Consider the following 27,772-nt stretch of genomic DNA (forward strand, 5'->3'; position numbering starts at 1 on the left):
GAGAAACAGATAGATGGCATGGAATGTAAGAGTGCATGGTATAAGTGGATTGAATAGAATAGACGATTCGAGTGCATGAGACGGGTGTAGTGCATGGGACAAATGGAGAACATGGAATGGATCAAGTGCTTGCGACATGTGACAAGGGTTGAACCGATAATGCAGGATGAATGATGAAGTCGGTGGAATGGATGAAGTCGGTGGAGCGGATGAAGCGCGTAGAGCGAATGAGAGCGTAGAGCGGATGAGAGCGTAGAGTTGATGAGAGCATAGAGCGGATGAGAACGTAGAGCGGATGAGAGCGCAGAATGAATGAGGGCATGGAGTGGATGAGAACGTGGAGCAGATGAGAGCGTGGAGTGGATGTAGGGTGTGGTGCGGATGTAGGGTGTGGTGCGGATGTGAGGTGTGGAGTGGATGATAGCATGCAGCGGATGCAGGGTGTTGAGCAGATTTAGGGTGTTGAGCGGATGTAGGGTGTGGTGGTGCTGAGCAGATGTAGGGTGTTGAGCAGATTTAGGGTGTTGAGCGGATGTAGGGTGTGGTGGTGTTGAACAGATGCAAGGTGTTGAGCAGATGTACGCTGTGGAGCGGGTATGGAGCGGGTGTAGAGTGTGGAGTGGGTGTAGAGGGTGGAGTGGTCGTAGAGTGTGGAGCGGGTGTAGAGTGTTGAGCGGGTGTGGAGCAGGTGTAGAGTGTGGAGCGGGTGTAGAATGTGAAGCGGGTGTAGCGTGTGGAGCGAACAAGTGATGTATGTGGACGGAACGGGCCAAGTATGTGGACGGAACGGGTGTGGAGTGGGTGTAGAGTGTGGAGCAAACGGGTGATGAATGTGGATGGAACAGGTGAAGTGGGTGGAAGAAACGGATGAAGTGGGTGGTAGGAACGGGTGATGTATATGGAAGCAATGGGTGATGTATGTGGACGGAAAGGGTGATGTATGTGGACGGAACGGTGAAGTGGGTGGAAGGAACCGGTGAAGTATGTGGAAGGAACGTGTGATGTATGTGGACGAAATGGACCAAGTATGTTGAATGGAAGGGGTTAAGTATGTGGACGGAATGGATGATTTGGGTGGAACTGATGATTTGGGTGAAACGGATGAACTGGGTGGAATGGTTGAAGTGGGTGGAACAAATGACGTATGTGGATGGAAAGGATGGAGTATGTAGAAGGAACGAGAGAAGTGGGTAAATGGAACGGAGAACGTGGGTGGATGGAACGGGTGAAGTATATGGATCGAACAGGTGAAGTATGTGGATGGAACGGGTGAAGTACGTAGATGGATTGAACAGATGAAATATGTGGAAGTAATTGGTGAAATATGTGGAAGAACAGAGAAAATGGGAGAATGGAACGGGTGAAGTATGTGGAAGGAACGGGTGAAGTATGTGGAAGGAACAGATGAAGTATGTGGAGTGAACGGGTGAAGTATGTGGAAGGAATGGGTGAAGTATGTGGACGAAATGGGTCACGTATGTTGAATGGAACGGGTGAAGTGTGTGGATGGAACAGGTGAAGTGGATGGATCAAGTGAAATTTGTGGGTGGAACGGACGGGGGAAGTGGGTGGAAGGAACGGGTGAAGTGGGTGGAAGGAACAGGTGAAGTATGTGGATGGAACGGGTGAAGTATGTGGATAGAATGGGTGAAGTATGTGGATGGAATGGGTGAAGTATGTGGATGGAACGGGTGAAGCATGGGGATGGAACGGGCAAAGCATGCGATGGAATGGGCAAAGCATGCGGGTGGAACGGGTGAAGTATGTGGATGGAATGGGTGAAGTATGTGGATGGAACGGGTGAAGTAAGTGGATCGAACTGGTAAACTGGGTGGAACGGGTAAACTGGGTGGAACGGGTGAACTGGGTGGTACGGGTGAACTGGGTAGAACAAGTGGAATGGGTGGAACGGGTGGAGTGGGTGGAACGGGTAAAGTGGGTGAAACAGGTGAAGTGGGTGAAACGAAAGAAGTGTGTGGACGAAACAGGTGAAGTGGGTAGAACGAGTGAAGTAGCTGGGTGAACGGATGAAGTATGTGGATGGAACGGGTGATGTGGTTGGAACAGGTGCAGTGGGTGGAACCGGTGAAGTGGTTGGAACCGGTGAAGTGGGTGGAACGGGTGAAATGGATGGAACGTGGGTGGAACCGGTGAAGTGGGTGGAACGGGTGAAATGGATGGAACGTGTGAAGTGGGTGGAACGGATGAAGTGTGTGGATCAAACGGGTGAAGTGGATGGAACGGATGAAGTAGGTGGACAAACAGATAATGTATGTGGATGAACGGACGGAGTGGGTGGAACGGGTAATGTGGGTGCAACGGGTGAAGTGGGTGAAATGAAAGAAGTGTGTGGACGAAACGGGTGAAGTGGGTAGAACAGATGAAGTATGTGGATGAACAGATGAAGTATGTGGATGGAACGGGTTATGTGGTTGGAACAGATGAAGTGGGTGGAACGGGTGAAGTGGGTGGAACAGATGAAGTATGTGGATGGAAAGGATGGAGTATGTGGATGGATCGAGCGAAATGGGTGGATGGAATTGGGGGAAGTGGGTGAATGGATCAGGTGAAGTATGTAGAAGGAATGAGAGAAGTGGGTAGATGGAACGGAGAACGTGGGTGGATGGAACGGGTGAAGTGGGTGTATGGTGCCTTCCTGTTTGCCGCTCTTTTTCCTTACTTAAGGAGTCCTCCAGCCTCTTTTCCTTTGCAGATGGGAAGCAGGTGCAAGTGGATCTAGGTCACCTGGCCTAAGCCCCATCCCACCTGGTGCCTTCCTGTTTGCTGCTCTTTTCCACCACTTCGCAAGCCCCGCCCACCTGGTGCCTTCCTGTTTTACGCTCTTTTTCACCACTTAGCAAGCACCACCCACCTTCTAAGCTCTGCCTCTTCCTTCCTGCTCCTAACTATTAGATCAAGGGCGTCTCTCGCCCGGGCGTCCTAAGCGAAGGGCAGACGATGAAAAGGGGAATTCCTGTTTGGACCTGTTCGGACCAGACCAGGAGGACCCACTGCCCGACCCCCTTCTCAGACAGCAGGTAGGCATGCACCAACATGTGTTACTCCCTCTGGTCCCCTGTGATGTTCCCTTGTGCCCCCCATTCTCACACACAGGTGTTGCCTGTTTTGCTCGATTCTTCTGCCCTGCTCCACCCTCACCCCACTCAAGCCTACTTCTGCAGGAGTCTGTCCTGATACATTCTGGTTTCATCATCACCGTCTTGTGGACAATGCTGGATTTGACTTTTATGGACTTCATTCATTCATGGTGCGTCACCCTTTCTCAACTCTCATGCTGAACTTCTTTTGCATCTTATACTCATGGTGGCCCTGAATCATGCTGTTCCCATCTTCATCTTGTATCCTGGCTTGCAACATTATGTGTTACTACGGACTTCTGCAATTGTATTCACTCTCCCCTCTTTCTTCTCCACTCTTTTGACTGCTAACTCTCTGTTCTCTCCTCCTTTCCCTTCTCCCTTTTCCTATCTCCTCCCCTTACAGTCTTCTATGCACTTACTCTATCAGAATTGTCCCTGGACCTAGTATGATAGCAACCTTGTCTGTCTCCTCTTCCCTCCCCTTACTGGTTTTTTCCTCCCCAACCCACTCCAGCACTATCTGAAATGTCGTCAGGCCTAATATGATAGTCGCTTGTTTTGTTCCTCCCCTACCTTTCTGCACCCCTCTCCCTCACCTCTTGTTTTTTTCCGGCTCTACCAGAAATGTCGTCAGGCCTAGTACGGTAGTCGCCTGTCTGTTTCCATTTCCTTCCCACTCTCCCCCTCCCTTCCTTATCTATGTTTTAGCTCTTGCACTATCTGAAATGTCGTCAGGCCGAGTATGATAGTTAATTTCACATCCTTACTGTTCATGGCCTGTAAGAATGTCATTGTTTTTTCCCTTGTTCCCTCCCTTGCCTTGAAGTGCTTTGAAACACATTGTGTATAGGCGCTATATAAATAAACTATCATATCATATCGAACGGGTGAAGTATATGGATCGAACAGGTGAAGTATGTGGATGGAACGGGTGAAGTACGTAGATGGATGGAATAGATTAAATATGTGGAAGGAACGGGTGAAATATCTGGAAGAACAGAGAAAATGGGAGAATGGAACGGGTGAAGTATGTGGAAGGAACGGGTGAAGTATGTGGAAGGTGCGAATGAAGTATGTGGAAGGAACGGTTGAAGCATGTGGAAGGAATGGGTGAAGTATGTGGACGAAATGGGTCACATATGTTGAATGGAACGGGTGAAGTGTGTGAATGGAACAGGTGAAGTGGATGGATCAAGTGAAATATGTGGTTGGAACAGACAAAGTATGGGGTTGGAACGGGTGAAGTATGTGAGTGGAATGGATGAACTGGATGGAACAAATGAACTGGGTGGATCGGATGAACTGGGCGGAACGGATGAACTGAGCGAAATGGATGAACTGGGTGGAACGGGTGAAATGGGTTGAACAGGGGAAGTGGATGGAAGAAACGGGTGAAGTTGGTGGAAGGAACGGGTGAAGTGGGTGGATGGAACGTGTGAAGTATGTGGATGGAACGGGTGAAGTATGTGGATGGAATGGGTGAAGTATGTGGATGGAACGGGTGAAGTATGTGAGTGGAATGGATGAACTGGGTGGAACGGATGATTTGGGTGGAATGGATGAACTGGGTGGAACGGATGAACTGGGCGGAACGGATGAACTGGGCAGAACGGGTGAAGTGGGTGGAACAGGTGAAGAATGAGGATGGAATCGGTGAACTATGTAGATGGAACGGGCAAAGCATGCGGCTGGAACGGGCGAAGCATGCGATGGAACGGGCGAAGCAAGCGGGCAGAACGGATGAAGTATGTGGATGGAACGGGTGAAGTATGTGGATGGAACGGGTGAAGTAAGTGGATCGAACGAGTGAACTGGGTGGAACGGGTGAGCTGGGTGGAACAGGTGAACTGGGTGAACTTGGTAGAACAAGTGTAATGGGTGGAACGGGTGGAGTGGGTTTAACGGGTGAAGTGGGTGTAATAGGTGAAGTAGCTGGATGAACGGATGAAATATGTGGATGGGACAGGTGATGTGCTTGGAAGAGGTGCAGTGGGTGGAACCGGTGACATGGGTGGAACCGGTGAAGTGGGTGGAACGGGTGAAATGGATCGAACATGGGTGGAACCGGTGAAGTGGGTGGAACGGGTGAAATGGATGGAACATGTGAAGTGGGTGGAACAGATGAAGTGTGTGGATGAAAAGGGTGAACTGGATGGAACAGATGAAGTAGGTGGACAAACAGATAATGTATGTGGATGAACGGATGGAGTGGGTGGAACAGGTAAAGTGGGTGCAACAGGTGAAGTGGGTGAAACGAAAGAAGTGTGTGGACGAAATGGGTGAAGTGGGTAGAACAGATGAAGTATGTGGATGAACAGATGATGTATGTAGATGGAACAGGTGTTGTGGTTGGAACAGATGTAGTGGGTGGAACCAGTGAAGTGCGTGGAACCAGTGAAGTGGATAGAACTGCTGAAGTGGATGGAACGTGCGAAGTGGGTGGAATGGATGAAGTGTATGGACTAAATGGGTGAAGTGGATGGAAAGGATGAAGTAGGTGGACGAACGGATAATGTATGTGGATGAACGGATGACGTATGTGGATAGAATGGTTGAAACAGGGTGTATAGAACGGGTCAAGTATGTGGATGGATGATGCATGGAGAACGGATAACGTGGGTAGAACGAATGAAATGAGCACAGCAGATGATGAAGGGATAACATGCATAGATCGGACGAAGTGCATTGATCAGAAGGAATACATAGAACTGATAGAACTGATAGTGCACATAGAACTGAGCGAGTAGATGCAATGGATGGAATGCATGGAACAGACAGAGGGCATGGAATGGACACTGTACAAAAATGGTTACAGTGCATGGAACGATAGAAAGTGCATAAAACGATCAGATTGCATATAACGGTTGGAATGCATAAAATGGTTGGACTGCATAAAATGGTTGTAGTACATAAATGGTTGGTGTGCATAAAACGGAGTGTATATAACTATTGGAGTGTGCTCGATCTCAAGCACCTAAGGTAAACCACCATATCACATCTCCACGCTTACTCTTTTCATTACACCACCGCTCACCTAGAACACAGCGATACTATGACACCATTCGGTATAGCTGTTCTCATACCATCATCTGCCTCATACTCCCCATCATCCTAACTAAACACAGCTGGTTACACACCCTCCAGCATAGACGTTCTCCTCAGGCCTAACGCAGCCAGAATCGGTCTGGATAACAACCTGCCAGAACGAACACATACGCTTGATCTCTCAACCACCACACCTACCGCTAAGAAGCAGCTATCACACGAATGCCACACCAGCTGCACACATATCCAGTGCTCACTCGCACCTTATGACTCTCTCTCTTCTCTCTACTGACTTGAACTTCGGTTCCTGAGGGCGTTCAACCTACCAGTGCCTTGAGATCATACCAATGGTACATAAGGCGCTGTATAAATGCAAAGTAACATAACATAACATAACATAACCCCTGTGGGGTGCATTATGCATCCATTACAATGGCAACAAAGATAAGGTTAATAGCCGCCGATTATTACAAAAGGCCAGCCACCAGGTAGCTTAAACACTACATGCCCACTGAAGAGCTCTAAACCCTACTTTGTTGGCAAATGGCTGATATGGAGGAACCTGTGTTAGAAGGCAATGAGGTGATAACACTTCTGTATATCCCGTGGGAAAAGAGAACGCAGCTTGTAATGCATGCGCTGCAAAGCACACATTTAAAGACCCAGAACGAAAATACCTGTCAAGAGGTGGTAGAGCAGGAAATTCCCAGAAAATCATACAATATGATATAATATGATATTTTATTTGTATCAGGCTCGTACACAAGTGTTTCAGAGCGCAACAAGGCAAGGGAGGGAGCAGGGGAGAACACAATAACCTTCTGACTAGGCCCAGTGGCATTGAGAATGCGCAAGTGCATGGGAGGGGGAAAGGGGAAAAGTGCATGGGTGGGGAGAGTGGAAAGTGTGGAGCAGAGGAGAACAGATAAATAATAATAAATACAATTAATAGATACTGGAGGCAATAAACAGTGGTAGTGCAACCAGCAAGTGGCAAGTGCTGTGTTTATGGCAGTAGAACTGGGAAAGTCTGATACCTGCAGAAAAAGAAGAAAATGGGGGATGTAGGGGAATGCATCAGTACAGATACGGTCCCCACTGCAAGGGGTGGCCAAGAGCCAGTGCAGGAGGGCGGCAGGGTGAGCAGGTACCTGGGCCCAGGGGACAGAGGGCGGCCAGGTGCACAGTGCCAAGAGAGAGCAGATCAGCAGGGGCAGGGGGAGCAAAGGCAGAAGCAAAGAGGAAGGTCTTCAGGTGCTTCCAGAACCAGAGATTGTTCTCCTCAAGTTTTAGAGTGGCTTGGAGGCTGTTCCAGAGGGAGGCCCCAGCCGAAGAGTCCTCAATAGAGTCCTCAGCCATGAATATGTAACAAGCCGGCCAGCCCCCTAACCTTATCACTCCCATCAGCCTACGAGCAGTGGTCAGGGGGTCTCCATCTGATACATTGTTTCAGATGAGTCGAAGTGTTTCAAGTGAGTTGGGTGAATGAAGGTAAGAACTCATTTAAGGTATCAGGAGCACCTGCTTATTCTAGACGTATGCTACTGTCCACATATTATTTAGTTTGCCTCCTACCATTCAAGCCATGCAGATACTGACAGTTACTCCCACTTTTGCCTGCTGGTGGTCTGCGGAAAAGCTCTGTAGGACATGAGCCCACTAGCAACACTGCCTACCTGACACTTCCCATACATGAACCAACTTAAAGTTACTTAATCTGTCAACCTGCAAGGGTTAAGTGCTTTACCAATACTTCCAGGATACAAACCTGTGACCTGCAGTTTGCACACAGATCACTGCAGCAGGTTCATAAAGCAAAGGAGCTACCTTACACAATCCATTCAAATGACATATTATGTGGGTTTTCCTCCCTGGTGTAGGTTGATATATGAGAAATGTAATTATGGAGGGGCAAAGCAGAGTAAAATAAAAAAAAAGAAATACAATGGAATGTGACAGGGTTTGTACAGGGCAACTTCTTCCATTTGAACGGCCTGTGTGCACTACAGAAGTAATGGATGCAAGGTTTAGAATTAATCATGACCACTATCAATGCTCCAGGCAGCCTTCTATGGTATTCTTTTTTTACTCTGTCTGCCCCCTTACAGAAGGGGATCAGCCAGTTGTAATCCAGCCATGGTCCTGTCACCAACACGTGGAATGTAAAGCTGCCTAGAGCAATGCCAGTGGGTATGATTTATGTAAAACCTTCTATTCATCACTTTCTAGTTTTGGCATAAAGTACACTTTCATTGAAAAACCAAAGCCTCGCCAATGTATCGCTCTTTACGGCCACATGCCTGCAATGTCACTTCCTGTGCTGTCACTCACTTTGATGTCACCTCCCTTGACATCTCCAGGTTCAAAGGTTGGGCCATAAGATCTTAACACCCCTTTCTCTCCCCTCTACATTTTAAAGTTGGCACCCCTGCTTCTAAGCGCTGCAATACTGGACGTATTACACAGCGTATTGGTGCTATGCTAAAGACAGCAGACCAGAGAGTGCAATGGGAGGTTTTAAATGGAGAAGAGAGAGTGGTGCAGCAGGTAGACAGAATAACAGGAGAGAAATTAAGAGGATGGAGAGTGATTAATGCAGCCTTTGGAAGGGGACTCATGTGGAGACAGATCGCCCTCCCCAGAGCCCCTGTCCCCTTTCATCCTTTAATAAACATCACCCATCACAACTGGGTTTCCGAATCTTCATCGTGATGAAGGATGGGTCCTTATTGTGCTAAAGGGAGGCTATTGTGCATAGCTTGAAACGGTTATTTCAGTGGGCTGAACATTGTCCCCTGATCTCGTGGAGGGGGCGGAGGCGCGCCAGAACTCTAGAGCAAAGCCATTTCAGAAATCATTGCTGCAGGTTGCTATCACAGCTTTCGGGAGTGGCGGACGACAAGAAGAAGTGAGGCAATGGGAAACCCATTTAGAGATGTGGTCATTAGAAACTTAATTCGACACCCACCTATTGGGGGCAGTAAAATATTGCATTAATTCCCTACGTAGCGATGGGGTTCAACCATTGGCACTGTCTTTTTCTGGTCACTTTTCAAACAACATACAGGAATACAGTCATTGAGATGCATCTCCCATTGGGTGAAGAAGAGACACAACGATAATGCAAGCAAGCATTTACAGTCATGATGTGTAGTACTAGTACACCAACAACTTCTAGGGCAAATGTCTATTGTGTGATGACATTTCAGTGCAAACTATGCCCATAAAGCATCTCCTTACCAAAAAGACTTGGGAATTAGAATTACATGTTCTAGGTTGCACCATTGTTTTTTTTTTCTTTTTAAGAGCAGTAATGGTTCATTGGTTCTACTTCACTTTAAACCTAGGCTCCACCGAAGACTTTCCAAGGAAGCCAAGCCCTTACCTGGGAAGGGCCGACCCAAGCCTCAGCCACGGCTGCCTTGTGCCATGCTCTGTTGGCCTACGATGCCCAAGATACAGACGAGCTGAGTTTTAATGCTAATGACATGTGCTTCATGGCATCTGCGGCAGAAGGTGGAATTGTGCCTCTGATGGGCCGTTCTCGTTCCTCTATGGCCATGTGTGGTGTTTACAGCTGTTACTCTCTCTGGCTGGAGATGTGTAGTAGGGGTAGCATAGCTCAGTGGCAACGCGCTTGTCTTGGAAGGAAGACGACGCAGAGCAACACGGGTTCGAATTCTGGGTCCACATTTAGAAACCTCTTCGGTATTAAGTGCGTTAAATTATGTCAAATAGAGCCCAGCGCCCTACATTCAGCGCGACAGTCACTTTGAAAATCTGGCACCAAGGAAGGTCGGGGTGTGTTTTAGGGGCTCCGGCTTTCAGCATGAGCAAATGTGGGGCAGGAGAGTAATGAACAACATGCGTGGGGGTTTCACATGGATTGCCCCAATCTGGCCCTTTGAAAGATACGTGTTGGGAATGTGTGTATCACTCCTGGGCCTTGGATATGGTCAATTATGTTATCACTTCCTCTCCAAGGAGGAACAGGTGTGAGCTTAGCTGGTGATCCATGTTAAAAGGAGGAAGACCGTAGAAATATGGTAACAGCTAGTAAGTAAAGGTCTTGAACTATGCTGATCTCTAAAAGCTGTGGGAGGCTGAGATGATTACCATTGTGAGGAGACTTTAATCAACAGACCAGTGATGCACAGGTGAAAAGGCAGTGAGCTTTGGGAATTGTGTGATGGAGAGGCATCACCTGCATGCAAAGAATGTGGCATTGCCTGTGGTAGTGCGCTGACAACAAACGAGGCTTTACATAAATGGTCGCTGACAAGTACTTGAAACGACAATAATATACTCATTGTGCCTGCAAAGGAGTATGACGTGCCTGGATGGAATAAATAGATTTTGTATTCATCAATGTGTGGACAATTTTGGAAGCGTGCAGTGTGGCGCATGTGCGAGCAGCGAGTGAGGTCTGTGCCGCTTGAAGCACAGCGCTAGTGATGATGATGGTTGAAGCTGTTGCCTGACAGCGAAGGACGTTAAAGAAAAAAAAAACCTTAAGGAGGGAGGTCACATGCAGAAAATATGTCAGCGTGATGTGCCAAGACAGCAGTCTCGAATTCAGATTATCTTGTGATGCTGGAGGCCTGGCGAGGATAGGATTACCCTTGAAAAAACTAACAAATAGGCCAAGGGAACGATTCTGGCAGGCCTGAGGCATATTACAATATGGAAGCCCAGTGTTAGGTTGTGGTGGTACTGGTGAAATTTGACTTACCAATAACAGGACTGTTATGTCAAATCTCAATGTTGCCAGGTGGCTTCTCCCTGATTGGCCTCCTACTGAGTTCTGCCCTGGATGCCTACCTGCCTCCTGCACCCCGTGCCTGGGCGGCAGAGCATTGATCCTTCGAGGCCAACCTGCGATGCTGGGATTAGGCAATTAAACCTTAGACTGTCCGATTTGCCACCAACTGAACATACTGGCACAGGTCACATAGCAGGCAGCCACTGTCACTGCTAGCAAATCAATCATCCCCCGGTCACTGCAGCGCATGCACTGAACGAGGGGATGTGCAGTCAGGCATGGCACCTGGCCGCCCGGCGATGCAAGACCAACAAATGTTGCTATTTGCTGCCTGAGGCAGCTAGCATCATAAAATCAATATGGTGTTTGGCTTTGTTGGACAGCAGCAGGAGCACAGTGATAACGCATGCAAACTGTCAGTGCTACTGCTCAGTCAGACTGAGTCTGATTAGGCGATCTATTAATGTATTTATCAACATTTATTTTTTATAAGATAATGCAGCAGCATCCTGGACTCTCGGTCTGCTGGCTGAAGCGCCCTCTATTGGCTGACACATCAGGCAGCAGCCTGCACTGCCTGGTACAAAGACAGCCCACTGACAGTGGCCATAGCTAAATGCCATAGCTAGTGGCCATTAATATGTTAGAATATACATGGCCAAAAACTGTAGCCACTAGCTAGTATTGTGTGGAAGACCATGGCTGGTGGCTGGTTAGTGTATATAATAAACAGTGGGCACAGCCAAAGGCCTTAGATGGGATTGTTTAGTGTTGTATAACACACAGTGGGCACGTCCGAAGTCCATCGCTTACGGCATGTTAGTATTTTAAAATATACAGTGGACATGGCCAAAAGATGTACAAACTGCTCATGGTCAATGGCCATGGCTAGTGATGCCCATTTATATATTAGAATATTTAGTGGGCACAGCCAAATATTGTGGTCACTGGCCAGTATTGTGCTAAAACCCATGGCTAGTGGTTTATAAGTATATATAATATACTGGACACAACTGAAAGCTGTAGCCACTGGTGAAGGATAAAGTCTCTGGTTTGCGGCCTGTTAGTGTTTTAAAATATACAGTGCACATGGGTGAAGACTGTGGCCAGTGTCCATGATTGAAGGCCATGATTAGTACCCATTAGTGTGTTGAAATATATTTGGCCATGCACACTGACCGTGGATGAAGGCCATCCTAAATGTCAGTTACTGTTGTAATGTATTTAGTGATGTCATCAGTGATGTGATCTGTGATGTCATCATTGTAGTCATAGGCTGCGCAACAGATGGCACACATTTAAGGTGGCTTTAGCTGCATTTCGGGGTTTTGTTGCTTTAAGTTCGCACCTTATCGTCCATGCAACTAAGGTTTTTTCCTTCAATTTCACTTTTTTGTACAATGTATTGTTCACATTAAAGTCCCTGCAACTAAAGATTTGTCCTTGAATTTCAAGTGTTTTTTTATTCCATACATAGTTGACATTAATAATACAGACAATTAGGCTAATGAAAACAATGTACCATGTGTAGAAAGTAAAATAAAAAAGAAATTGTGCAACCAATTTTCTCCCAAATAAACCTGTCTTTAAAAAACTTTGTTTGCATATTTAGTTAACTTGTTAAAGTATTTACATTTATACGCACTGTCGATTAATAGAATGTTATTAAAGAGTATCTGTGTACAGAGGCTACACTCAATGTATCCTAAAATAAATCTTTACAAGACGACTGCCTACATATATATATGTACATTATTTTTTTTTAAACAGTTGTTTAGCTGCGGCCTCCAAGGATGCATGCATGGCTTAATGCGGCAATGAATGGGCGGGGGTTTATCTGCAGCTTCCACAGGGGATAACCGCAGCTATAATGAAATACATTTTTCACACACACTGTATTGAAAGGATCAATTAAAGGTCTTTCATCCATATATAGAGTAGGTGTTTTTATTCTCTATTTTTATTACTAAAAAGTTGGCCCTGAAAAGGACCATTTTGGGGGATGCAGAAAAAAGAGGTAGGAACTGGAAAGGTAAAACACTAGGATTGATACATATAACAAAAGGTATTTATTTTTAGTACATTTGTTTGTGTTTTGTATAGGGTAAAGAAATGTGACACTTAAAAATATACCTAGCATTAGCAATGTCTGTATGTTCCGAAAGAGAATTGCCCAAAGCGTCTAAGGTGCCACCTCCCACATCGATCAAGCGGTGACAGACCTTGCACATCACAATAAAGTTAGAAAGAGCAGGTGCAGGCAAGATGGACTGGTGTTGGGTGTTAGTTGATGGAAAATAGCTAGTTATCATATTGGAAGTCTATGGCACAGATGATAAATACTGCTGTGCTGATCTTGCTCCATGTGCTTTGACCTTATGTTTCACATGAGCCTTCCTATATTTGTATTTGTTTATTTATAACGCGCAGACCATCAGGCCCGGGGGCATCAGAGCGCAATTTGTCCAGGGTTGCAAGAAAAGAACATACAGGCAGATAGATTACAATAAAAGTATACCAATACAACATGATAACAATCTTAATAATTACATATATTACACATGGTACAGTGTCCCTAGGCTCCACAGAGGAAGTATCCCTGAGGTAGTTGGGAAGGTAGCAGACCGGAATCATCCACTTCATCCCAATGAACGCAGACAAGATGTTGATTTAACTTGGATGTTCCCAAGCTTTGCGACGACTTGTGTGAAGGTCCCCTCTGCAAAACCTTAGCACAGAATTTGCACATGACCTCCTCGATCTCCTTTTTGCTGTGTTGGTCTTTTACGCGGAAATATTGACAACTCTCAGAAAGGTTTTTTGTGCACATTGCTTCTACTGTAATGGTAAAGCTGAAGCCACCCATACCACCAAGATTCTGCCACTTAATATATAAAACTTAAAAATGTAATAAATAACAATCTAAAATAACTAAAAATGACAAACTACAAAGCACAAGACAGGACAAAGGTATAGGAAGAAGAAAGGTAAAAAAAAATAATGGATAAATCAAGGTACTGCTTTTAAAAGTTGTATATACTCTATGATGCAAGGTATGTCAGCCTTGACTTTGCTTGCATCAAAATTGACTACAAATAGTCCTTCAAGTGGTCATAGGCGTGACAGGGCTATTTAACTCATTCCTTCTTTAAAGACTGTGCTGCCAATGTCAATAAATGCTTGATCTACGGTTAGACCTTGCTATTTATGACTAGTGACTGCGTATGCTCGAGACAGAGAAAACTGTTCTCTGTGTACATAATTGTCTTTGAAAACAAGGAATGGGGCTGTTGAGCGTTCCATTTTTTAAACTTCTGAAAGTTTGTCAAAGTGGATGTTGACAAACTGAATGCTGTTGTCATGTGGGTATGTCCGCTTTAACATTACTCTACAGTTAAAACACAATGTTAACATTTTCTCCAAACCAGCTGTGAGTTTTCTATGCTATTTAGTCGTGCTGTGGCTTGTTGACACATAGGTACTGTCATACCATGCACGTCCAGCTTGTCTGTGGAGTAAATTTGCACTATTGGTTGCATTTCTATTTTCAAAATATTTTCATTGAATCGTGCACAGCTTGCTAGAGTTGGCATTAAAGACATTTGACATTTTAGTGTCCTAATTGTTCCACGGCATCAGTAGCAGATGTGCTATGCCTCTATCGTTCGTGGATGTGTCTGCTATTTAAGATAGACTGTGCTTCTTTAGAAAGCACACCAATCCAAATGCTTTTCAAAATGTTAGCATAGGTGTCTGCAAACTGACGCATGTTTTCAGTTAGTTCTCTGTATTGGAAATGTTGCCAGAGATTTACATTTCCTATGCTATGGCACAGTTTGTGTCCTAAGGTTTTAAAATAGGTTCACCATTCAATTGTGTTAATTGAAGAAGATCTCCGAAAACAATAAAGTGTTTTCCTCCAAAGAGTTCTTCGTAGTCCGTTTTAAGGACCTCTTGCAATTTGAGGTGAATCAAAGCCAACATTAGGTTGGAGACCATGCTCACCTCATCTATTAAGAACATTTTCATTTGTTTCAAAACTCTGCGTAGCTCCATAGCAGCTTCTGTTGAAAGTTGGTAGCAGTCTAATTTGTTTAGGTATTCTACTGGAAGGAGTAGCAATTGGTGTAAAGTAACACCACCTATGCTTTGGGCAGCTACACCTCTGGGGGCAGTTACAACAGCTGAAAAGTTTGTTGTTTGTCAATTGATGGAGGAACTTGCTGATGATTTTTATTGAGAATGTTTTGCCTGAACCAGCTTGATGATTTACAAACAGGAGTACAGGTTTAAAGTTTTGACAGGTAGTTTCGTGCTGTACACCATGTTCAATTTCTTTAGTTACTTCTAGAAAAATGCTATTCTGCTCATTATTCAGTCGTGGTTTCAGTTTTTCTTCAAATTGCTCATACTGACACATGGCATTTTCTACTTTAGTCATGGCTAATCCTGCCTCATTTACTATGAGTGGCTCTCCAAGTGGTTCTTGGCTTCCTGTAAGAGAAGGTTGACTGTTCTCAGGAGTGCCTACATTTAGTTGTGTTTGAAGTTATTTTTCTTGCTTGCGTTCATTGTCCAACATGTTTTTGTACTGTTTAAAGTTTATATCTGTTATAGTGCTTTCACTTGAATTGAAAGCATCTTCATAGGAGGCATGAGTGTTCAATAAAAGTTCTTCTTTTCTCCATTCTTTAAAAAGTTGCATAAGGGACATGTAGTAAAGTTCTCTATGTTGAGGAGTTTTTAATGATAGCTTCATATTATTAATCAGGGTGTGCTTGGTAAGTATAACCAGGCTGCCCTCAGAACCTTTGACTATGTATTTACCTTTTTTCTCATTTGGTTTAATATTATTTGTGTATGAGCAGTTTTGGGCTATGTGGTATAGACACATGGTTTCCAGAGCAGTACTCCTGTTTGGGTAGTATGTTTCCAATAAATTGTTTTAAATATGCCCTGGCTGTTGGGATAATTTTTGGTTATTGTTTCTATGTCTTGGTACAATTTCAGATCTCTTTTTCTGGATGCAGCAGGACCAAGGCTTAGCCAGACTATGGGCCTCATTACGATTTCGGCGGTAGCCATGCCGCTATTGGCGGCATGGCTGCCGCCAAAATCGGGTCCGGGTTCCCAGAATGAGGAATTACCGGGCCATTCTGAGTTCAGAGGGCCCGGTAATGCCTCCCTCTGGGAACCCGGACCTGGGCCTTCCCCATTCCCATTTCAGCCCCCATAGGGCTGAATGGGAATGGGAGAGGGAGCAAACAACGGGTCGATTACAAGCGATCCATTGTTTGCTCCCTCTTCACCTCGCGGGACCCCCTCTGCATGTCTGGTGAGGCCCTATGTTTTCAGATTTCCCATACAAGGCTGTGCAGGTTAAATAGGCTGCGGCTTCATAGCAGCCACATTTTCTAATGGAGAGCATTTTTATGCCAAAGCTGTATAATTTTTGTGACAGTGTTTTGTCAGATTATATGTCATCCCAGAGGTCTTTTAGCTCTGTTTTCTCAGCTTTGGTTAAGTAGGCTGTGACATATTACGCAACTGCAATGGAATTGTCTGTAATGTACTGCACATCTATGTTTGCATTCCATAGGAGGGCAATGATTGCATTGTAATCATTGATGTACTTTGATGTGTCGGTTCTTTTTATACAGTATGTGCTCTTAGGTGATTTGCCTTTCACGCTGTGTCTAACAGAAGACATGAAGCTGTTAACTTGTGCTTTTGCTGAAACTGGTCTAGGAAAACGAAACCAGCATTTGGTGTACTATTTGCCTTTGTTTTTACATTTGCGCTGAGAATACTTGCTGCACTTGTGTATTTGAAACAGCAAAATGCGTGCATGTAGGTCACTATATGCACTTTCTGAAGGGATTTAGCAAGTGACATATTTGTGAATGAACTGCAAAACAGTGGCATCACTGTCCTGGACAAAATTAGGAGCATCTTTAATCCACAAAAGCATGTGGCTGTGTGGTGCAGCTTGCGGGTTATAAGTCAGGAACCCATCTTTAACCAGTTTTAAATGTATAACCTTTAGTGTTATGCTAGGTTCATTACAATACACACTATTGGAAATTCCTGTGCAAATCGGATATTGATTTTAAATGGGATGCAGTGGCCCCATTAGAACATACTACGCAGCATAGTCATTAAGCATGTTCAAGATGAAGTGCAGCATGTCAATAAAGCGATGATGGAAGTACCTTGACACATTTACAGGGTCATTAGGGCAAAGTTCTCCTGGTATTTTCATGTTTATCCCTGCTTTGTGTTCGTTGCCTATACGTAGGAAATCGTGCAAGCCTTCCCATGCATACTCTGCACAACTTAAAGTGACAAACCATGTGGGTGGGACAATGTTGTGTAGCATACACCGTACATATGCATGACATCAGAACCAGTATTCATTCGTGCCACACATGTATCCTAAGAGATTTGTAATACTTTACTGTAAAACTTCATCTTTCTCTTGCACCTTTTGAAGTAGCTGCATAGCAGACATGTTTAAAAAATGGAAGCTTGTTGTCAATGTGTGTGCAACTCTGTAACATAGAGTTGCTAGTTCACTTTTCAAATAGGAGGTGGAATATGTATTCAACATTTTTTCTGTATCTGGGGTCTTCAGAATACATTTGTAAAGAGCGGTATTCTGATGCTGTTATTTATGTGCATCTTTCATCATACCTTCCACTTTTCCCAGTAGGAAAGAGTAGAGGAAAGGCTCATGCTTCTACACTTTTTTCCCATATGCTGATTTGGCTTGCCACATTTGATATGTTTCTAGTGCATCGTCTACGGTGTCTTTGGAGTGCAGTGGGTGAATTGTATACTGGTCTAAAAATTGGAGGCTGCAGTGGGATCTAGAAGTTCAAATTGATGGTTTCTCTCAGGTTTTCGTTAATGTTTATTTCTTTGTGGTATTTATTGTTCTCTTTAAGATATTGTGGGGCTTCTCTAACTTGTATGTCTTTTTTAGGTACACCATTTACTAGGATAATCAAAGATTGATCTATTGGCCGTAGCACTTCCAGAGTGTCTACATTTTCTTTAAGATCTAATGGCAAATAAATGACTTTGCCACAAATGCCTTTCAGTAATTCAGAAGGAGGCTACTGTTTTCAGTTGAAGGCATATTATCACTTGAAATGGGTGCACTGTTTCGATTACAAGGCAACCAAAGGTGGAGGACCTCCAAACAGGATAGAGATGCAGTGAAGGTGAAAGTCCTGTCTATGGAATACAAACTATCTCTCTTCACAGCAAAAGAAAGTTCCTTCAAAGACAAATTAAACTGGCAGTAAATCAAGCCAGAGCAATATTTGACGTAGCAAAGTTCAGGAATCCTATGTGTATGGCAGCCCCTACCATTGCTTCCCAGGAACAGGCTAACAAATGTAACAATTTTTTTGAAAAAAAGATTCTGGATATCCAGAAAAATATCTCCAAAATGAAAATGGGAGAAAACTGGGAGGAGCCCCCAGAAGACTTAAAAGATCTAAGGGGGAAAGTGAGAGCTTCTATTTTAAAAGCATTGATAAGGAAACTGTGCTGACCTAGATACTCCTATTGAAACCTACCAAGGATCTGGCATTCCCAATACCGGCATGTACAGCTATCCGGTTGGCAGCAAATCTTGCGCCATTCTTAACAAAGTTTATAAATAAATCTTTAATTGAGGGTTATGTTCCAAATGCCCTGAAGGGAGCATTGGTAAAACCTTTACTGAAAAAGCCAAATTTAGATCTAGCAGTGTTTAAAAATTACTGCACAGTAGCTAATTTATGCTGGCCGACTAGGATCCTCGAAAAACTGGTCTGTGTGACCAATTTCAGGACTTTGTGGATAACAAGAATATCCTGGATGAATGTCAGTCAGGGTTTCGGCCCAATCATGGAACTGGAACTACTCTATTAGCAGTTCAGAACGATCTACTGGAAGCCGCAGATAGAGGATGATCGACAATTTTGTTAATGTTGGATTTATCTGCGGCATTCAATACAATCGATCATAAAATCGAAGCATCGTTCTCCAACAGATTGGGACGGTGGGAAGAGCTTCAGATGTAGTGGTAAAATGGTTCAGCTCATTTCTGAAGGATAGGACCCAGCGGGTAACACTTGGAGGGTTTCTGTCAGAACTATTATGGTTATAATGTGGAGTCCCACAGGGTTCAGCACTGTCACCATTGATTTTCAATCGATACATCCGGCCACTATTTGACATCCTATGGAGGTATGCATTGAGATTCCATTCTTACGCCGATGACACCCAGATTTATGTGGAAACAGAGAATATAGAGGAGGCCTTTGGAAAAATGGATCAGTGCATGCAGGAAATTAAAAAATGGATGGCATGCAATCAGCTGCAACTTAATGCGGCCAAAACAGAGGTAATTCTATTTAGTGCAGGAAGTAAGCTGAGGACCGAAAAACAAGTGATAACCCCACGGATCCTAGGAGAAGATATCCAGTTTTCAAAGTAAGTATAGAATCTGGGATGTATATGGCAGGAAAACCTAGGCAGCGAAGCCCAGGTAGGCGCCAAGGTGAAGGCTGTATATTATTCTCTAAGTATGCTTAGCAATGTGCTTCTGTTTGTGGCAGCGGAAGACCGTACAGTGGTCGTAGGGGCGTTGACTAACTCCCATCTCAACTACTGTAATAGCTTATTGACAGGGATTCCCTCCAAACAGATGATGAGACTCCAAAGGGCACATCATTCAGCAGTTAGGGTGAGAGCCCATCTGGGGAAAAAAAAGGAGATAATGTGTCGGGCTCACAGAGATCTCTTCATTGGCTGATGGTGGAAGATCGGGTAAAGTTCAAGATGGCCTGTCTGATGCACAAGTGCTATTACAATAATGCACCAAAATATCTGAGTGCTAAGATTCTCCATCTTGAGCCATCCAGAGATCTTAGATCGGGAAATAAAATGCTAATGTCCATACCCCGGACTAAGCAGGTCTCAAAAGGGGATAGGAGGTCCTCGGCATTTGGCCCAAATGTATTTAATCATCTACCACTTACCATTCGCTCATGCTCATCGCTGGAAAGCTTCAAAGTTCATTCTGCTTGGTGCACGTTAGAAATCCTCAAAATCAAAATCAAATCAAAATCAAATCAAAATCAAACAATGCTCTCATACAAATTAAGCTGTTGGAGTGGATTTGGCCGTTTTAATAATTCCAAATTATTAGTGATAGCCTGTGAAGGCATTTGGTTATTGTCAAGTTTTCCATTGCAGTATGAGCAAAGTATTGAGGGCTTAGTAATTTTGTTTGTGTTTTCTACTATAAAATAGAGAGCTAATTGGAACGATTAGGATTCCTCATTGTCTTCCATTTTGTACGTTATATCTATAGTTTTGGTGCTCTTTATATAAAAAGTTCTGTGACAACACACACATACTTGGCTTGGTACTTTAGCAGATGTGCTTTTAAACTTTGCTATTTCTTTTTTGTATGTGTGTATTAGAAGGTTGACATGTGCAAGGTTGTCGCTACTCTCTTCTAAATTTACTGGATTTTGTAAGTGCTCTTCACTTCCAAAATATTTGCTTTGGATGTGGTCTATTACTTCCAGCAGTTCTTTGGCTGTACCATGAGTGAGAACGTGATTTAAATACTCCAGTGCTAAAGCAGGTCTTTCTGCATAGTGCAGTCTCTGAACGAGATTTCATATAGTAGAATGGTGTGTTGCTAACATTTTGATTTGGTGGAAGGTGCTTTTGCAAGCAGGCCCGGAAATGCACGCTAATGAATGGTCTCATAGTCCTGTGTATTTGCGCACTGGACAGGAGTCCATGGTTTGTAATATTAACATTTTTAATTTGTCTTTGGCTTTCACACACTGATTGAGGAACTGCTGCAAAATGTTTAATGATTGTTTTCGTACGTTACACCTTGAGGTGCACAGCCATTTGTAGACGGGACGAATTGGATCAGTGAAATGGAGAGTTTATTGTAAATTTGTTGGGAATATTCTTGCAATCAGTGTTTCTTCTGCCATAATGGTACTGTCTACGTTTCTATACCCTCACCCACTGCTATGTATGCTAATTGGGTTTCTATGCTCTTCTTTGTATGCCTCTTCATTGAAATATGGCTCTGTGCTGGTGGTGTGAATCCACTCACCTGCACAGACGTTGCAAAGATATCTATGTGTCATGACCCGTGACCAAAAACCCCACTGGCATGGTTAAGACTCAAGGTTCACTTGGGGCCCCATGGGCCTTGCACTATCCTCATGGACTCTCCTGGAGTCAGTCTTGGCGCCTTTGGCACCGGGCTCATGTTCAGATTGGAACACTGTCTTGAAGGGACTACTCTTTCATTGGAGGCCTGCAGCCAACATGGAGGCACCCACACAGCCTACTTTCTAGAACCAAACTGTGTACTTTACCTGGACTACTTTACTAGAGGGCTATCTAAACCACACCGAAGTTACAGACGTGCTTCGTGTTATTCTGCAGCCAGCAGCATGGCGCTCATCGTCTCCAGAGACCAGAATCCGGCGATCCTTGAACAGCAGACCTGCAGAGGATACAAAAGAACATCATTAGTAGTCTCTGCTTACCTGCAGCTTTCCATCCGTCGATTTTCCATCTTCTTGCTGCTCACGGTCTTCCATCCAGTCGGCAGCCTCATCGGGACACCACGCACGCACCAGAACGAAGCAACTGGAGGGAGAGAGAAAGAAGGACAACGTTAAAACAGATTACTCATGGCATTTATGGCAGTAATCACGAGAACCTCACCTGGCTGGGCATTTGTTGGCCGGCTCCACTCCGGAAATCTTCACACGCCCAGTAAAACCATTGCGAACTGAAAAAGAATAAAGAATGCAGGTTAGCAAAAGAAGACATTACCGCGCCGCACTTCGCGCTTAACCTACCATCCATCATACGCTCCTGCGTCCATCATCCTGGTAGGAGCCCGATCCAAGCTGTGCATCCACTGAACCTCCATGCACCTAAGAGGGAATAAATAAGGAAAAGACATTAATCGCAAGAAAGGAAAGCAAGGACATTTTAAGACTGCTACAACCAGACTTAACTCTTTAAAGGCACTTGAATGGGTTAGCACCAGTGAAGTTAACTCAGTTGCTCAAACCCGCAGAAAACTACACGCCCCTGCACAGAAGGCAGGACGGAGAGAACGCCAGACATCACAACAAGGTGAGGAGTGGGCCATCGAATCCAGGGGGCAGGGAGGAGGAAACGAAATCTGTTCCTAAGTCCAGTCCTCCTTTGTTTTCAGGCCTGATCTCCATAGAAGGAACCATCCGGAATCGGGAAGGGTCTAGGGAGAATCCGGCAACCAGGGCGTCCCCGTGGATACCAGGTGAGCGTAACAGAACGCGAAGCCTCCATAACATTATCCACCTGGGCGCCATGGAGACTTCAGAAATGGACCAAGTGGCCCAGGTTTTAGGACAATTACGTGCCAAAGTGCATTCGGCTAGGCAAGAGACTAATACCCTGCAAAGGGATCTTGTCGTCACCAAGGATCGCACCCAAGAAATCAGCAAGAAATTACTGCAATCACAGGCCGGACAAGCTCCATTACCCGGGAATAATCCACCGGCACAGGCAACCACGTCATCTGCCGCTCCAGTACAAATCACCTTACCCTGAGCAATACCGTTAGCACCGCCAGAACGGTTTTCAGGTGACCCAAGGAAGTATGCTGCATTTATGAATCAATGTCGTCTTCACTTCCTAACGGTCAAGCACGAGTAGCATTTATTTTGTCATATCTGAGCGGTAATGCAGCAGACCGGTCAGTGCTGCTTGTGAGCTATGATGATCCGTTACTACGTGACTTTGGGGGTTTCCAAAGGGAAATGGAAAAGCTCTTTGCTCGACACACCCATGAACAAGCTGTAGACAACAAACTCTTATCACTCCGGCAAGGGAATCAAGACTTACTAACATACATAGCAACCTTTAATAGGTTAGTGGCTGAAACCAGGTGGCCTGAAGACAAGGGAACCACATTGTTTCACAGAGGCCTTCAAGGGGAATTGAAGGACGTCTTGGCTCAGGTGGTTTATCCACCTAGAGACTGTAGTGAATTTATCAACCTGGTGGTGCAACTAGATCATCGATTACAAGATCGGAAAGCAGATCGGTCCAGATCAGATACACGGGCCGTGTATCTTCGAACCAAGGATGCAACTCCACGCACGTCAGAGAATACCACAGAGCCAATGCAAATCAGAGGATTACGACCACCGTTAAAAAAAGCGGCAACAGCAGTTATGTTTGTACTGCGGACAATCAGGGCACTTCCTAAAAGACTGTCCGATAAAACCCCCCAAGTTAAGTGTGGGAGCTACAGAAAAGGATGAGAGTAAGGAATCGGAAAACTGCCTAGCTCGACAAAAGTAGAGGTCAGCTTGTCGAGTGAGAAGAATGAGCCACCAACCTCACATTTTGCAATACCAGTGATCCTAATCAATCACCAACAACCTTCAACCTTTGAAGCTTACATAGACAGCGGAGCAGTTGGGAATTACATTGATCGAAATCTGGTCGCACAGATGGGGCTTCCTTTATGTTTTAAGCTGAACACAGAAAAGGTAACCACGGTGGATGAGACAGAAATTGCTTCTGGACCAGTAACCCAATGTACAGCAGGAATAACCCTGCTGTGCCAGGATGGACACCGGGAATCAATTTCCTTTGATCTCTCATCAAGGCACCACAGTTTCAGCTAATATTAGGGATGCCATGGTTAGTTGCTCATAACCCTCGGATAGATTAGCGTGCAAGGAAATTGACTTTTCCTCGTGATTGCCCTTCCACCTGTTATTTCCAGAAAACAAATCCAGTTTCAATGTTCCCACGAGTCCTAGAATCGGCATATCTACACTTGGCGCAACTAGTACTCTCCCTGAAGAATATCAAGATTTCCAGGATGTTTTCCAGAAGGAACAAGCTAATACACTACCGCCGCACAGGTCCTATGACTGTCAGATTGACCTCATACCTGGTGCACAGATCCCTTGTGGCAGAATCAATGCGCTCACAGAATCAGAAAACCAGCATCTAAAATCCTATCTGGACCAGTACTTGGCAAATGGGTTCATTCGGCCATCTAAATCACCGGCAGCCAGTCTCCTATTCTTCGTACCAAAGAAGGCAGGGGACTTGAGAACCTGTATTGACTATCGTGCATTGAACCAGATCACTGTGAAGAACTGTTAGCCCCTGACACTTATTCCCGAGATGGTGGATCAAGTCAAAGATGCCCAGATTTATACTAAGTTAGACCTCAGAGGAGCGTACCACCTGGTCTGAGTTAACAAAGGAGATGAATGGAAAACAGCCTTCCGTACCAAATATGGGTTGTTTGAGTACCAGGTAATGCCTTTCAGACTTTGTAATGTCCCGGCAGCGTTCCAATACTTTATGAATGACGTCCTAAGGGAATTGATCGATGTTTGTGCCCTGGTCTACATAGACGACATCCTAGTGTATTCAAACACGAGACAAGACCATGTCAAGCATGTCCGCGCTGTCCTTGCCAAACTGCGCCAACATCGACTATATGCAAAACTTGAAAAATGCTTTTTCCACGTAACCGAAGTAGAATTTCTTGGTTTCATTCTTACTACGAAAGGGGTCCGAATGGATGTACACAAGGTGGATGCCCTTCTTAAATGGCCTTCTCCGACCCCGTTAAAAGGGGTCCAGAGCATGCTGGGCTTTGCAAACTTCTACCGTCGGTTCATTCCAGATTTCTCTCAGATTGTGCATCCGTTCACGTTACTTCTACGAAAAAACAATAAAAAATTAATGTGGACAGAAGACGCCGAAAAGGCGTTCCAAGAACTTAAGGAAAGGTTCACCTCAGCCCCGATTTTACGACATCCTCGTCCATATCGTCCTTACATTGTGTAAATGGATTCCTCCAGCATGGCTATGGGGGTGGTCCTTTCTCAGAGGGACCCTGAAACTGGCCAATCGCACCCCGTGGCCTTCTGGTCGCGAAAATTCACACCCCCTGAACTCAATTATGCCATCATCGATAAGGAACTACTTGCTACAAAATCTGCCTTCAAGGCATGGCAACATTACCTCTTGGGGGCCAGGCATACGGTCACGGTAATCACAGATCATCGGAACCTACAATATTTAAAAATAGCAAAAGCACAATCCTCACGCCAATTACGATGGGCCCTTTTCTTCGCGGAGAATGACTACTTGATCACTTATCGACCAGGCATAAGAAATGGGAAAGCTGACGCACTATCTTGCATGGGCATCGATGAGGAAGTATATGCAACCCCAGATCCAGTAGCCATTATTCCTGAGGACAAGCTCTTAGGCCTCACCACAGCTTTAACAAAAACTGAGCTTAGAAACGTGATCCAACGTGAAATAACCCCTAACGAACTACTGGAATGGCATACCAAAGGAAAACAATACACCATTAAAAATCAACTGCCATATTTTGATGAACGCTTGTATGTGCCTTAAACAGAGCTACAACAACTTATAATTCCGGACTATCACGATTCTCTGATAGAAGGTCATCCCGGAATTGCCAAAACCCTAGCCAAAGTAAAATGTAATTATTGGTGGCCCACTTCGCGTTGAGACGTCATCTAATAATTTAAATCCTGTGGGGTGTGTGCACAAAACAAGTCACTAAAACAAAAACCAGCTGGCCTCCCTCAACCATTAGAAATTCCTCCTGCACCATGGCACACACTTTCTCTCGACTTTATTACCGTTTTGCCTCCCAGCCAAGGGTTCAACACCATTTTAGTAGTAGTAGACATATTTTTCAAAATTGGCACACGTTATCCCTTTCACAGGTGCATCCCATCTAGCAAAAGTGTTACTGGAAAATATTATCAAACTGCATGGATTCCCTTCAGTCCTGGTCTCTGATCGAGGCAGCCAATTTGTATCTAACTTCTGCAAAAAGTGCTGCTCTATGGCTCAAATCGACATCCGACTATCCACCAGCCATCACCCCCAAACTGATGGTCAGACAGAGAGGACCAACCAGACTCTCGAACAATACCTACGGTGCATGCGACACCAAGTTGAAGGAACCTGGAGAGATCTATTATGCATAGCCGAATATGCTTACAACAATTCATTGCATTCCAGTACTGGTCAAACACCTTTCTACACCCTCTGCGGCAGACAGCTACGTACTTCCGAACTAGACAGCCCTCCCAGTCTAGAAATGCCGGCAGTAAAGACTCTTCATGCAAACATCACTCAGGCCTTTGAGAAGGCAACAGAACAGTTAATCCAAGCCAAAAACAAGCAAAAAAGATTTGCTGACCAACATCGGAAAAAAGCCCCTGACTATCAGGTAGGAGACAGGGTTTGGCAAGGCGCAAAATATATGCCTCTAAAAGGAACCCAGACTTTTCCTCCTCGCTATTTGGGACCTTATTCTGTTCAAGCCATCATCAACCCAGCAGCTGTTAAACTAGTGTTAGTAGCCAACATGCAAATTCACCCAGTATTCCACGTCTCACTTCTAAAACCAGTACAACCCGGTACACGAGTTAAGCCACCACCTGAACCCATAATGATCGATGGAGAACCCGAATTCAAAGTGAAAGAAATCCTGGATTCCAAATATACCAAATCCAAAATATACTATCTAGTCGATTGGAAGGGTTACGGCCCTCAAGACAGATCTTGGGAACCTAGTGAGAACATTCATGCACCGCGTTTGATTAGACTATTTCATCGAAACTTTCCAGCCAAACCTGGACCAGGCAGGAGAATCACCTTAGGAGGGGCCTTGGGGGGGAGTGCTGTCATGACCCGTGACCCAGAACCCCACTGGCATGGTCACATGCCAGGTAGGGTTAAGACTCAAGGTTCACTTGGGGCTCCAAGGGCTGTAGGATTATTTAGCATGTTTTTGGAGTGCAGTGCCACTACATGGGATCAATGTATAGCGTTTTTGGAGTGCAGCGCCACTACATGGGATCAATATATAGCGTGTTTTTGGAGTGCAGCACCACTGCATGGGATCAATGTATTGCTATAATGCGGTACAGCAAGTCATGTGTTGCCGGTGTAACATATGGATATGTAAATGAAGACAGGCTACTCAGTCAAAAACACATGATTTTTTTTCACATTTAAAAACGCACCATTTTTTCTCTCACCTGAAATGCCTCTGTTGCAGGAGACACATTAGAGGATTAATGAACTAATATAATTAACAGTACTAACATGATTCTAACATCTTAATATTAGAATGTGTTCTGCAAGTGCAAAATGAGGCAGGCTGAAACTCATTTTAAACGGACATTCAGATTTTTTTTTTCTTTCTCTTTCTCTGTGCTTTTCACGGTCCTTGTGCAGGAAACAAAACTCGAATAAGCAGGAAATTAGTGGATACAGTTTCTTACTGAAAAGTGAGCTATTGTTTGAAGAAGGAGGGTATGACATAGTGGATTCATATTGGGCAGGCATTACGTTAGGGGCTGTAACAGAGGTCTTTTGAAGCAGCCCGAGGAGAAAGAAAGGCAGTGGACATTTAGCACAGCTTCGGTGAGGACTTGGCGGGAGTTGCTGTGGGGTTGCCTGTTTGAGGGGTGTCGTTCCAGTGCACTGATGACCTTCACAGGCTGGAGATTCCAGTCAATTAGCACCGGCTTGAGGACAAAAGAGTGCAGATTGGAACTGCATGTCCTCGCCGGGTGCTCTAAAAGGAAGCCCTGAGCCATTTAAAGAAAGCGACCAGCCCAGAGAGTTTGCGTGCTGAACAGCTATAATTTGCTGGTAATTATCTTATACAAAGTGAGAGTGCGGTGTGTGAATGAAATCTATTTCAGTCAGGCAGCATAGCGATAGCTGCATTCTAATG

Source organism: Ambystoma mexicanum, chromosome 6p (genome assembly GCF_040938575.1).
Source record: "Ambystoma mexicanum isolate Mex_15411 chromosome 6p, UKY_AmexF1_1, whole genome shotgun sequence".
Lineage (NCBI taxonomy): Eukaryota > Metazoa > Chordata > Amphibia > Caudata > Ambystomatidae > Ambystoma > Ambystoma mexicanum.